The 12,533-nt window shown below is 38.3% G+C and overlaps 1 protein-coding gene across 10 annotated transcripts in view; it reads right to left on the bottom strand.

The window, feature by feature from the left end:
• The window catches only part of AKAP7 (A-kinase anchoring protein 7), a 151,047-nt gene that overhangs the window by 21,893 nt on the left and 116,621 nt on the right, over positions 1-12,533 (bottom strand). The gene's annotated exons all lie outside the window — the stretch shown is intronic.

Below are 12,533 nucleotides of genomic sequence, written 5' to 3'. Positions count from 1 at the left end.
TCACTGAGTAAAGCCGGAGAGAGTGAGGACACAGAAGCTTCTGGAAGCCAGAGCCCTACCAGCAAGGGAACCTAAGAGGCTGAGAACAGAAGCTGAAAGAAGAGACGGAGAGGTGGTGTCCATAAGTTGGTCTCAAGGCTGACCTCTACCCCTTTCATGTTGTTTGCATAGGTGAGCCATTAAAATTCCCCTTCGAATAAAAACTAGAACAGATTTGCCTTGATGTATGCCACTTCCGGGCATCTATCCTCTCACTGCTTTGGCTCTACTACCCTTTTCTGTGTCTACTGACTAGTTCAGTATAAAAAAAAATTTTATAAAGACAATAATACAATAGACATTACACCTTAGTTCTCAGATTTGTCTAAGAATTCCTCAGACTTCAGAATATTCCAGCCACTGCTTTGACCTCCTGACATCTGAGCCTTTGATCCCCTTTAAACCTGAAGCCGTGAGAACACAGCTTATTATTCTCAAATGCTAATCTCCACCTGGCTGCAGGTTTAACTCTAACCTAATTTGCTAACCTCTCCCTATATCATAGATTGACACTGGACATCATTAATATGGATTGAGAGAACTGGCTTAGAAAAATATAAAAATACTATAACATTGCAGAACATGTGGTTAACAAACTTAGAAAGAAGAAATTATTTTTAAAGAATGTTCAAAACTATCGAAAGATTAGTTTTTAAATGATTTGTTCTTTTTAAGTTTGTTGAATTGATCTAGGTGAGAGTTTCCCTTGGAAACGTCTTATTAACAACTTGAATTATTGTAATATATCTTTCTTTAAAAATTATTTCTTTTGAAGTGGTCATATCTTTACATACTTTGTAAAAAATTATGGAATTTTATTGTGAAAAATACATCATCTTAAAATATGGTTACTGGTTTTTGTCCCAAAAGAAATAAGAACATTGGCATAAACAAAATGCTTACCTTGGAACAATGGGGAAAAAAGACATTGCCAAAATGTAGCCAACAACGATGTGCCGGTTATTAAACCACTGCCTCTCAGCTCCAAGCCCACCCTTCCTTACTCAGGTTTATGATAACGGAGCTGGGACTCAGCTCACTTACTTCTCCTTTGCCAGCTGGATCTGCTAAGTTCTGTCAAGAGGGGGAGCCAGAGAGAAACTGGACAGCTGCGCAAAGGGAACAGGATCTTGCCCTTTGCTATTTATTATTCTCATCAGGGTTGCCCCAACAACTGGTTCCAATAGCAGATAGCTCTAGTTTTCATCTTTTCCCTCACTCCTGGTATCAGCCTCACTGCATTCCCTGAGAGACAACAGCAAAGTTGGCCAATATCCCTTCCTCAAAAGCCAGAAGCCCAGCTTTGACGGTCCCTATTCTGTGTTCTTGGGGCACCTTCTTGCATAAAGTAACCTCTCTTCAAAGGTCTGAGTCTCGGCTACGTGGGGGTCCTTCATATAAGTTAACCCAGCCTAAAAGTTACTATCTTTTCCCTCAGTATTGCCTTTCCTCCCTTTATTCCTCCAAAACTTCCTTAACTAATTCCCTACATCAAATTCTCTCTGTTAAAACAACTGGTGTAGTTTCTATTTTCTTGGTTAGATTCCAAATGATACAAACTACTTCTTTATTTCCCCCCACAATGTTTTATTTACAGAGGACTAAGACACGAACAACAGAGGCAGAGTACAAAGGAATAGCTATGAGCTTGAAGTTTTTCAGAAAAAAATGCATATTTCATGAACTTGATTCTCCATAAAACAATTTATGTCTTTTAATATTCAAATTTAACAGTTTTACTATATATTTTTAGGCTCTGTAAAATCTGTAAATCTGATTTTACACTGGAGGTTGAGTAGGTTAAGTACAGACAGTACTGGGTATATAACAGCATCTCAATGAATTTTTATGTTAAATTTACCAAACTAATTTTAGAGAAAATTAATTTAAAATAAACTTAAATTTGGACAAAATAGTTTCGTAAAAATTTTATTTATAAAGACAATAATACAATAGATATTACACCTTAGTTTACTATCTCTAGGATTCATTGGTACCAACCGCCAGCTGTTACCACCATTAGTTCAATAATTGGTATTTTATGTGGTGCATAAGTGTTACAACAATGTATTTGAGCCCAAACTTGTATGTTATACTTCTATCTTAAAGCATATTTGTTGGTCTTAAAGTCATTAATTTAAAATAATCTTTTTTTTTTTTTTTTTTTTTTGAGACAGAGTTTCACTGTTGTTGCCCAGGCTGCAGAGCAATGGTGCAATCTCGGCTCACCGCAACCTCCACCTCCTGGGTTCAAGCGATTCTCCTGCCTCAGCCTGCTGAATAGCTGCGATTACAGGCATGTGCCACCAGGCCTGGCTAACTTCGTATGTTTAGTAGAGAAGGGGTTTCTCCATGTTGGTCAGGCTGGTCTCGAACTCCCAACCTCAGGTGATCTGCCCGCCTCGGCCTCCCACAGTGCTGCAATTACAGTCGGGAGCCACCGCGCTGGGCCATTAAAATATTCATTTAATAGTGACTATAAATTAAGGAAAATAAAAAGGTAGATATTTTTTCATTAAAGTTCTGGTGTTCTAAGTAAAAATTAACAAGTGGAATCTAATTCAACTAAAAAGCTTCTGCACAGCAAAATAAACTATCATCATAATGAACAGACAATCTAAAGAATGGGAGGAAATTTTTGCAATCTATCCATCTGACCAAGGGCTAATATCCAGAATCTACAAAGAACTTAAACAAATTTACAAGAAAGAAACAAACAGTCCCATTAAAAAGTGGACAAAAGACATGAACAAAAGAAGACATTTGTGCAGCCAACAAACATATGAAAAACAGCTCAGCATCACTGATCATTAGAGAAATGCAAATCAAAACCACAGTGAGATACCATCTAATACCAGTTAGGATGGCGATTATTAAAATGTCAAGAAATAACAGATGCTGGTGAGGCTTGGAGGAATAGGAACACTTTTACACTGTTGGTGGAAATGTAAATTAGTTCAACCACTCTGGGAGACAGTGTGGAGATTCCTCAAAGACCCAGAACCAGAAATACCATTTGATCCAGCAATCCCATTACTGGGTATACGTCCAATAAAATATAAATCATTCTATTATAATGATACACGCACACGTATGTTTTTTGCAGCACTATTCACAATAGCAAAGACATAGAATCAACCCAATGCCCATCAATGATAGACTAAAGAAAATGTGGTACATATACACCATGGAATACTATGCAGCCTTAGAAAGGAACAAGATCATGGCCTTTCTAGAGACATGGATGGATATGGAAGCCACTATCCTCAGCAAACTGACACAGGAACAGAAAAAAAAACCAAACACTACATGTTCTCACTTACAAGTAGGAGCTGAACAATGAGAGCACATGGACATAGGGAGGGGAATAGCACACGCCCCGGGGCCTGTTGTGGGGATGAGGGGCGAGAGAGTATCCGGATAAATAGCTAATGCATGCAAGGCTTAATACCTGGGTGATGGGTTGATGGGTGGAGCAAACCACCACGGCACACATTTACCTACGTAACAAACCTGCACACCCTGCACAGGTATCCCAGAACTTAAAATTAAATTTAAAAAAAAAATTTGGTCTTCCATTTAAATTGTTTGGTGACTTAAAATAGTTTGAAAATTCTGCCTTAAAAATCTTCTCTGACACAATTTATTATGAATTATTAATACAAAATTTGATTATGATAACTTCTCTATTTTATGATCCCATTTCAGTATTTTCATTGTTTAAAACAAGATTTATTGCAAACATAATTAGAATACTACTGGGCTTAATGTATCTTTACCATTGGCTTCTAAGACCACCAAATGAAAATGTGTTAAACTAACACCCACTGTCCTAATTCTGTTCCCCTAGAGCCATGCAAAACAACTCTTCTTTTGCTTCCACATTAAAGAGCCCTCTAAATGTTTTAAGACCACTAATTCTTCTGCCTTCTCTCCTCCCAGCTAAGCTGCCTGAGTCCTTCAGCTTTCCTCTTGTGATGTGGTTTCCAGGCTCGTCACCATCCTGGTCTCCCTCAGGACACCCTCCAGCTGGCCAGTACTCTAAACAAGGTCTGACTACAATAGCCCTAGATAGAAAGTCTGAGATTAACAAGTCATCTGCTTTCCAGTTTATCAGCTATCAATCAAATCCTGAAAAGGCTGCATATCACGCTAACTTTAGCTAAACATTTAAAATGCTTAGAAAGTGTGAATTATATTTTCGCTTAAACGGTCAGATATGAGACATCAAACTGAAGCCTGATGTAATTCACAAGGAAAATGCCAACAACAACTATCTGACCTCAAAGTCAGAAAAGAGGCGGGGGAGGGGATCTGAGCCAGGTCATTAAGAGTGAATCACCCTTTCCACCAGATTCCTTCTTCCCTCTCCCATCAGCATTACAAACTAGGTAACTAGGTGAGCTCTGACTCCCTTGGGAATATGAGATCCTAAGTCAATCCACGCCAAGCATCTTGTTCGTATATCACTTTCTCCCTGGCACTACATATATACATAATAGGCTTATTAATATTCTTGATTAAATTCATAAGTTTTGGGGGAAAGTATCTAAATGCAGAAAATTGTAAGCCGCAAATATCTTTGATTTAGACTTTAACAAAATTAACATTTATATTCTAGTTAGCATATAATTTAAGTTAAAGCTACACTTATTCTTTATATTTTCATCATACAGTTCCGCTTTTGTCTATGAAAGATTTATTTTAATAGTTTCAAGGTCTGTTAACTTGTAACTCACATTATGAACCTCAGTCACAGAAGACTTTATTTGCTAAGATGTTTGCTGTAGGAACTGTATGTTCGTGTCAAGTTGTAAATCCTGCCTGTGATAGGAGCTTAAGGTAATTTCCAATTTTGGTAGTAATTAAGTCACTCTCAGTGACTTAGCTGTGGAACTTCCTGGGCACGTAAGAGACATGGCTTTGCTTGTTAGACTGAAAGCATCAATCAATATCCTTTATCTTGGCTTTTTATGTTCAAGGCACAATAAACTTTGAGATCTCACAGATTTCTTTTTACAAGGCCATGTAACATTTTAAAGAAAGAATCCAGTAGTAGGAAGCATGTGCTACTCATCATTGTACCTTCCAGAACACCTGGCTCAGAGTTTTCTGAACGATGGGCTCAACAACATTCGTTGAAGTGAACCTGCTACTCTTTCACAGCAGCTCTGACTTAAGGCTACATTTCATTGCAACTAAAATGGAACATGAAGAATAAGTCAGAGAGCTCTGGCTTCTTCACTAGGTTTGGTAATACTTGTTTCGGAATATACACTGGGACTTGGCATCTAATAAACTCAGTAAATATAATTTCCCTGCAACAAAAAAGTGTATTAATTGTGTAACCACAGTCACCTTAGAAGTCAGCTTGGCATAACTATGGTTTTATTTCTACTTATACACACTGAGTGTCCCCTAAATCAAGCAAGTATAAACAAAGAAAAAGGAGAGGATTTATTGCTTCATGTAGTGGAGAAGGTGTTGGGCATGGCTGAACTCAGAGGCTCAAACACTCATCAGGACTCTTCCTTCCCTAGGCTTACTTCCCTCTGTGCTGGCTCCATTCTCAGAATGACTCTTCCTCACTGTACTTGCTCTACAGTACCAAGTACTGTGATCTTAGGATGGTAGCCTTTCTGCTCACAACCCAAAAGGAAGACAGGCTCTCTATCAAATCTCAAGGAAGATCATGGTTGACTTTGCTGGGACCACATGTCTCTCCTGGTGCAGGAAGTAAGGCTTCATGATGGACAAGACCCCAAGAAGAGGGGGAAAGAGTTCCCCATAGGAAATGAGGATCAATGCCAGATCAATGCCACAAGTCTACTCGACAATTCAAGGTCTGACATTCTAAGTGCCTTTTTATCTCTACTGCATAAGGTAGAAATAAAAGTATAGTTCTGCCAAGCTGACTTTTTTTTTTTTTTTTGGAGACAAGGTCTGTCTCACTTGGTCACCCAGGCTGGAGTGCAGTGGTGTAATCATGGCATTTCAGCCTCCCGAGTGGCTGGGACTACAGGTGCACATCATCAAACCCAGTTAATTTTCGCCACGTTGCCCAAGCTCAAGCTGACTTCTGACTGCAGCTATGCAATTAACACACTATTTGCTACAGAGAAATTTATATTTACTGAGTCTATTATATGCCAAGCACACTGTCAGGAATTTTATAGGCATTAGCTTATTTAATTTTCACAATAAGTAGATACTGTTTAAGACAAAGGTACAGAAAAAAGCTTAGAGAAGTTAAACGGTAAATGTCAGAACCAAAAGTGCAAACTGAGCCATTTTGTTTCTAGGGCCTCTATTTTTCTACAATATAGAAATTGAGAATTCTGAAACTCTTTTGAGTTGGGCTAAGTCATCATCACTGCTTATTTATTTTATTTTTTATTTCATTATTTTACTATAAATATTTCCCAAGAGCACTTGGGATAATTTGGTCTTATTAAAATGCAAATCCATGGCTGGGTGCAGTGGCTCACACCTATAATCCCAATACTCTGGGAGGCCGAGGTGGGAGGGAGGATCGCTTGAGGCCAGGAGTTTGAGACCTGCCTGGGCCATCTCTTAAAATAATAATAATGCTCCAGGAAGGAGCAACAGATATGAAGCTTTCTTTTATTAGCCAAAAGCTTTCGGTACATCAGAGTCCCGCTTCTTCTTTCATGGCCCCCCAGGAAGACGACACAGGACAGACCACGTCACAATGCTGAAGGACAGGGCTTCTGGATACAGCTCATGGCAGTCAATGGCTCTACTGGGGGCTGGGAACAAGTCTACGACCTTGCTATTCCTCATAAAAATTATTCAACATTTGATGGTAGAATCCTGCAAACTCTAAAAATGTCAGAACAACAAGAAGGAATACAGCTACCACATAGCCTGTGAATTAATAGAAGGAATCAGGAAGGTGAGATATGAATAGTAACTACTAGCATTTGCTCTAATGTTCCTTTACTTGATTTTAGAAACGTAAGCTTCCTGATTACAAATTACAAATTATTTAATAAAGGGAAAATCGAATCTTTAGTGACTATGGTTAAATGTTTGTTTTACCTTGCACACCATTCCTGCTCCACCACAATATTACCCACAGAAATCTTATGCAAAATGTAGTCTCAGGTTACACACAACACCTCTGGCTTCACTGCTTCAGAAAGCGGACAGCAGATACCGAGCTGCCTGGGATCCCAGCCTTCTACCAGCTCTCAGCCCCATGGCACCCTGGAGGACTGTAACTGAGAAATCCCCCACACTTCTGGCTTTCAGCAACTTGCCCTCTTAAATGAGACAGGGGAGCATCTATTTTCTACCAGTTGCATTTAATAAGCAGTCTTGAACATAATTCTAGCCTAGTACTTGGCACACAGTAAGCATTAAATAAATTAAGAAGAGGAGAAAGAGAAAGAGGGGAAGTCAAAGAGGAAGATGTAGAGGAGGAGGAAGAAAAACAATTGCATCACATCTCTATCACTCATTCTTTTATTCCCTAGACTCTTAGCTCTAAGGGGCAAATGGGAAAAAAATAAATTAAACTTTCAAAAGAAGAGTAGTTCAACCCCCACTTCTTAAATATGAGGAACTGAAGCCCTGAGATGTTAGCAGCTTGCTCAGACAAGATGTAATAGCAGAGCTGGGTTTCTCACCCAGTTCTCTGTTCTCCCAGGCCTGTGCTCGGTCTACAGTAAGAACTGCATGCCAAGCAATGGGCCGTATGTTTTCAACAGGCAGTGGCAGAACTGGAGTTATACTGTGTCCCCTGTGGGCAAACACATTTTTACTGGCAAGGAAGAAAAATCAAGTGTCACTGTCCTTTGATGGGAGGCTCCCTATCCACATTCCCTGGGGCCCAGAATGTAAAGTCAGTGTGAGCCTGTTAAAATGTTTCTCTGGTACGTTCAGTAACCAAAGCTCTTCATGGATTCCAACATTAACCAGAGTTATTCCATATTCTATCCTCTGATAGACTGATTGACACTGAAGCTCTCTCACACTCACAAGAAATGTGTATCATTCTCTTCATCGACAAGCATTTAGAACATGCCTCCTCTGGGTAAGATACTATGTTAGGGTCTGGTGCTACTAAGAGAGATGTACAATACATATCCTGAATACGAGGTGTTTGAAATCCATGTGATAAGATAGAGCAGACATATGAAAGGTAACCATGAAGTCAGCATATCTTAGATGCAAATGAGAAGAGCAAAGTATGAGGCTGTAGGATTTCTAGGATGACTTCTAGGTAATTGGAAAATCTAAGTGTAGATTTCCTTGTGTAAAATTTGATCACCTTTATGGTAATTATGGTTATATATAAGTATTCACCAGACATTAAATCCACACTGCATACCTCAATTTATGGATTAAAGTAATATCATCAGAAATTATCTCAACATTTGACTCATATTTATAAAATGAGTACTATAAATGGTCCCAGTAATTCATCCCTCACAAAAGACTATACTGACACATATTTCATGTATAAAATTAAAATGTGTCTTATTAAAACATACACTTACTCTAATATTTCATTTTCAGTCATCACAGAGTATCAGGGTTAGAAAGAAACTGAGTTGTCAATGCATTCATTCATTACCAAGTCCATTCTCCCTTTACAACACCCCTAGAAGGTGATGTCCTTACGATATCCCCATCCTATCCTTGAATAATTTCAGTGACAAGAGACTGACTAACTCATGAAGTAGGTCAGTTCATCTTTAGCCATTCAGCTACTTAACTCTATATAAAAGCAATGTACTTCAAAATGGGAAAATCTGCAATAGGAAAAGAGAAAATAGAATGTTTTCTAATTAGTTACAGAAGTATATACATAGTTATTAAGCTTTCTTGTGAGGTTTGCTTAAGGAGATATATAACCCACAGTGGGCCATATGACTCTGCGATATTGACCCCTGTGGGTTATCTGCAATGACATTTCTGTTCATGATGGACATTCCTTTCAGGCAGCTCAATATGAGAAATTAGGTAATTCAAAGAAATCAAGTTCTAGTCAGCAAAAACTATACTGGAAAATATCTATAGTATTTGTTAATCCTATAATATTTACTGTAATTTTTTAATGTTAAGAATGTTCCTATATAAAAAAAGAAAGGTTCTAATCTTCCAAGAAATATGAATTTATTGACAGTGTATTCTACTTACTGTGGTGAAAAAAAAAAAGTATACAGTTTGGAAAAATGTTTAACTTCCAAGATTTAAACAAAAAGTTGTTTTGTGCTGCACTAATTAATAAATAAGTCATGACAAGCTCTGCTGTATTTGACTATTCAACCCATTGGCAAAATTTCTTGCAATCCCACTACTGGGTATCTATCCACAGAAAAGGAAATCAGTGTATCAAAGGAATACCTGCACCCTGATGTTTGCTGCAGCATTATTCACTAGAGCCAAATACGGAATCAACCTAACTTTCCATCAATGGATGAATGGATGATGAAAGCATGTGGTATATATACTATGGAATACAATTCAGCCATAAAAAAGAATAAAAGCCTGTCACTTTCAGCAACATGGATGGAAACGTAGGTCATTATGGGAAGTGAAATAAGCCAGGCACATAAAGACAAATATTGTATGTTCTCACTCCTACATTGGAGCAAAAAAAAAAAGTGGATCTCATGGAGATAGAGTAGAATGATGGTTACCGGGGCTGGGAAGTTGTCGGGGAGAAAGATGATGAGAGATGAATGGGTACAAACACAGATAGAAGGAATCGGTTCTAATGTTTGACAGCACAGTAATATGACTATAGTTAAAAACAATTTATTGTACATTCCAAAATAGCTGGAAGAAAGGAGTTGAAATATTCCTGCCACGAGGAAATGATAAATGTTTGAGGTGATGGATAACCTAATTGCCCTGATTTGATCCTTACACATTGTATGCATGTACCAAAATATTGCATGTGCCCCATAAATATGTATTAGATATCAGTTAAAACTGCATAAAATATTTCTGGGTATGCATATAGTTAACTTTCTACAGCTTAGGCTCCCACATGACTAGCTCATTTTAAAAAATCATCACTTGCTATCAATACACTAAAATGGTAGCACTAATAAATCAATTAAATTAGAATTATTTCTATCTATCACCACCACCAAAGGGCAAAAGCAGGATAAAATAGCAGCAGGAGAGGGGAGGGGTCACTTCAATCTTACCACTTGACCAACTGGGTATGTCCTTGCTGTATCTCTGTAGGACTGCAGAGGACAAGCTTTCCAACTCACCTGTATTTTGAGAATAACACCCACACATTTAAACTTTCACCAAAAACTTATCAAATTATCCATAATTTGGGCTCCCTTCAAGGAAGAACATTCTAGGGCCACCGCCTGTTACAGAATTAGAAGGAGTGGGTATTCACATTTTTGTGCTTTGCTTTTAGTATGTGCTCAAGTAGTATGTTGCTCTGAGTAGGCTAACAAGGCTATTAGGTGATGACACAAAGATAAACAAGACCCAGGAGGTTACTGTACAATCCAGCAGCAAGATCAGGAAAAAGCTGGACCCTCCCAAATGTCTATTATGGATTCTTTCACATTAGCAGCACAACTTACAGACTGGATGCCCACAGTTTGTGCTAATTTATATGCTCCTTGAGGCATGCTGAGCAATAAATTCTCTGCCACTTTTTAAATGTCTCCTTTATAAGTACTGTTAGGTACATATTACCAGAAGGATAGCAGTGCCTGGCACAGAAGCCTCTCTTTAGACCATCCTGTAGCAAAGAAATTAAACACTGCATCAGGAAACAGCTCTACAATGTGCATATGTTTGTGCATGGGGTGTGTGAATGGAGTATGAAGCAGATTAGGAGGAGAAAAACAGTGAAGTAACCACGAAATCAGACAGAAGAAAGAATAATGGGGAGAAAATGGAGAGGACCCAGGGGGCCATCAGGAGTGAATGGGGGTGGGGATGCAAATGCATTTCTTCTAACCATAATTTGCACCTCCAGACTCAGGCTTCACTTCAGATATGGTGTTTTATCTTCATTTTTTCTTAAAGTTTGGAACTTGAGACAGTAAACCCCAAAAGCAGTATATATTACTTCCTGTCCATCAATATTAGGAAGCACCATATGTAAAACAGAAGACTGTTCTCCAATAGTCCCTGATAATGAAGACAGAAAAGAACAAATTCCTTCTGGAGTTGAAACTTCACTTCTTCAGATGGAGCCAAAAGATGTTTACAGACAGGGGAAGAAGAGAAACAGAACAGGAGAGCAGGCACTCCAAGGGAAAATCCTGAGCAGTGGAATAGAAAGTGAAGAGGGTGGGGAAAGAATTCACTATCCCTGCATCAGCCCATGCCGAGGTTTTTCAGAGAGAAGCGTTTCCCAAGAAAAAATTCAACCAACCCAAATCTTCAGGAACTACAAATAAATCATTCTGACAACCTGAGAAGTCTTGGGCTGCCAAATGAATGCCAATGCTCTTTGTTAGAAGTGAATGATTTTGTTATAAGGTCATCTCAAGTTGTAAGAGCAGGACTGTCACATACTGTACAGTATCCTTTCATAAGTAAAATTTAGAGCACAGTTTATTGGCTCCTTGTTAACAATCAAATGTTCCACAGTTTCCAATGTTTGGAGACTTCAGTGTTTATTCCAAAGGATTCCCCAAAGAGTTACTGTAAAAACCGTCTTATTTCCCAAATGAACAGGTATAGCATATGCATTATTTTTTTAAACAGTCCCTGGCTAGTTTCCTGAAGAACAAGCAGCAGGAAATATAAACCAGATGTAGATCTTTCAGCATCTGAACCAGATATTATGAAATTCTATGGACCTATTTAAATTAGAATCAAGCACTGATATGACACAAATGTGGCTGAAAATTTAGCAAGTATGACTGGAAACATTATATTGAAAAGTAAAAATTCCCTATTTCGGGGCAACTAGGGTAAGGCAAACTCTATTCGGCATACTAATTAAAATGCCAGTATTCCATTTAACAAAGCTAAAATGTAAGTGAATACACATAAGCCAGTGAAGAACAAAATTCAATGCAAATGTCACCACTTTAAGTTCTCTTCTCTGGGCATAAGCAGCTGTGGAATTCAACATTCATGTAGGCAGGTTCAATGGGGTTTCTGCTGGAAGCAAAGCGGCATCACTTGTTTAGAGTGGTCTCATAGGCACACTTGAATCCCTTCCAGGAAGAACAAAGCAGGGGACACATGAAAATATCTGCAAGTGTCTAATATGTGTCATTTTAGAACAAGCTTTACCTCTCTATCTGTTACCGTTGAGCATTGCTCTGAAAATACGCCAGTTTCAGATAAGAAAAATGAAGTCTGGCTTGTACAGTATATCAAATTGAATGCAGTGATTTAAAGAAACTCAAAACTAAACTCTGACTCTAACGTAGTGTGATAAAAATGAGCTGGGAGAATACCAACAGAGGAGAATCAGAAATGAGTTTTCAGTATTTTGTATTTTTAACACAGCCCATCTACTAAGT

Source organism: Macaca fascicularis, chromosome 4 (genome assembly GCF_037993035.2).
Source record: "Macaca fascicularis isolate 582-1 chromosome 4, T2T-MFA8v1.1".
In the NCBI taxonomy this organism is placed as follows: Eukaryota; Metazoa; Chordata; class Mammalia; order Primates; family Cercopithecidae; genus Macaca; species Macaca fascicularis.
This window is presented reverse-complemented; position numbering and strand designations above follow the sequence as displayed.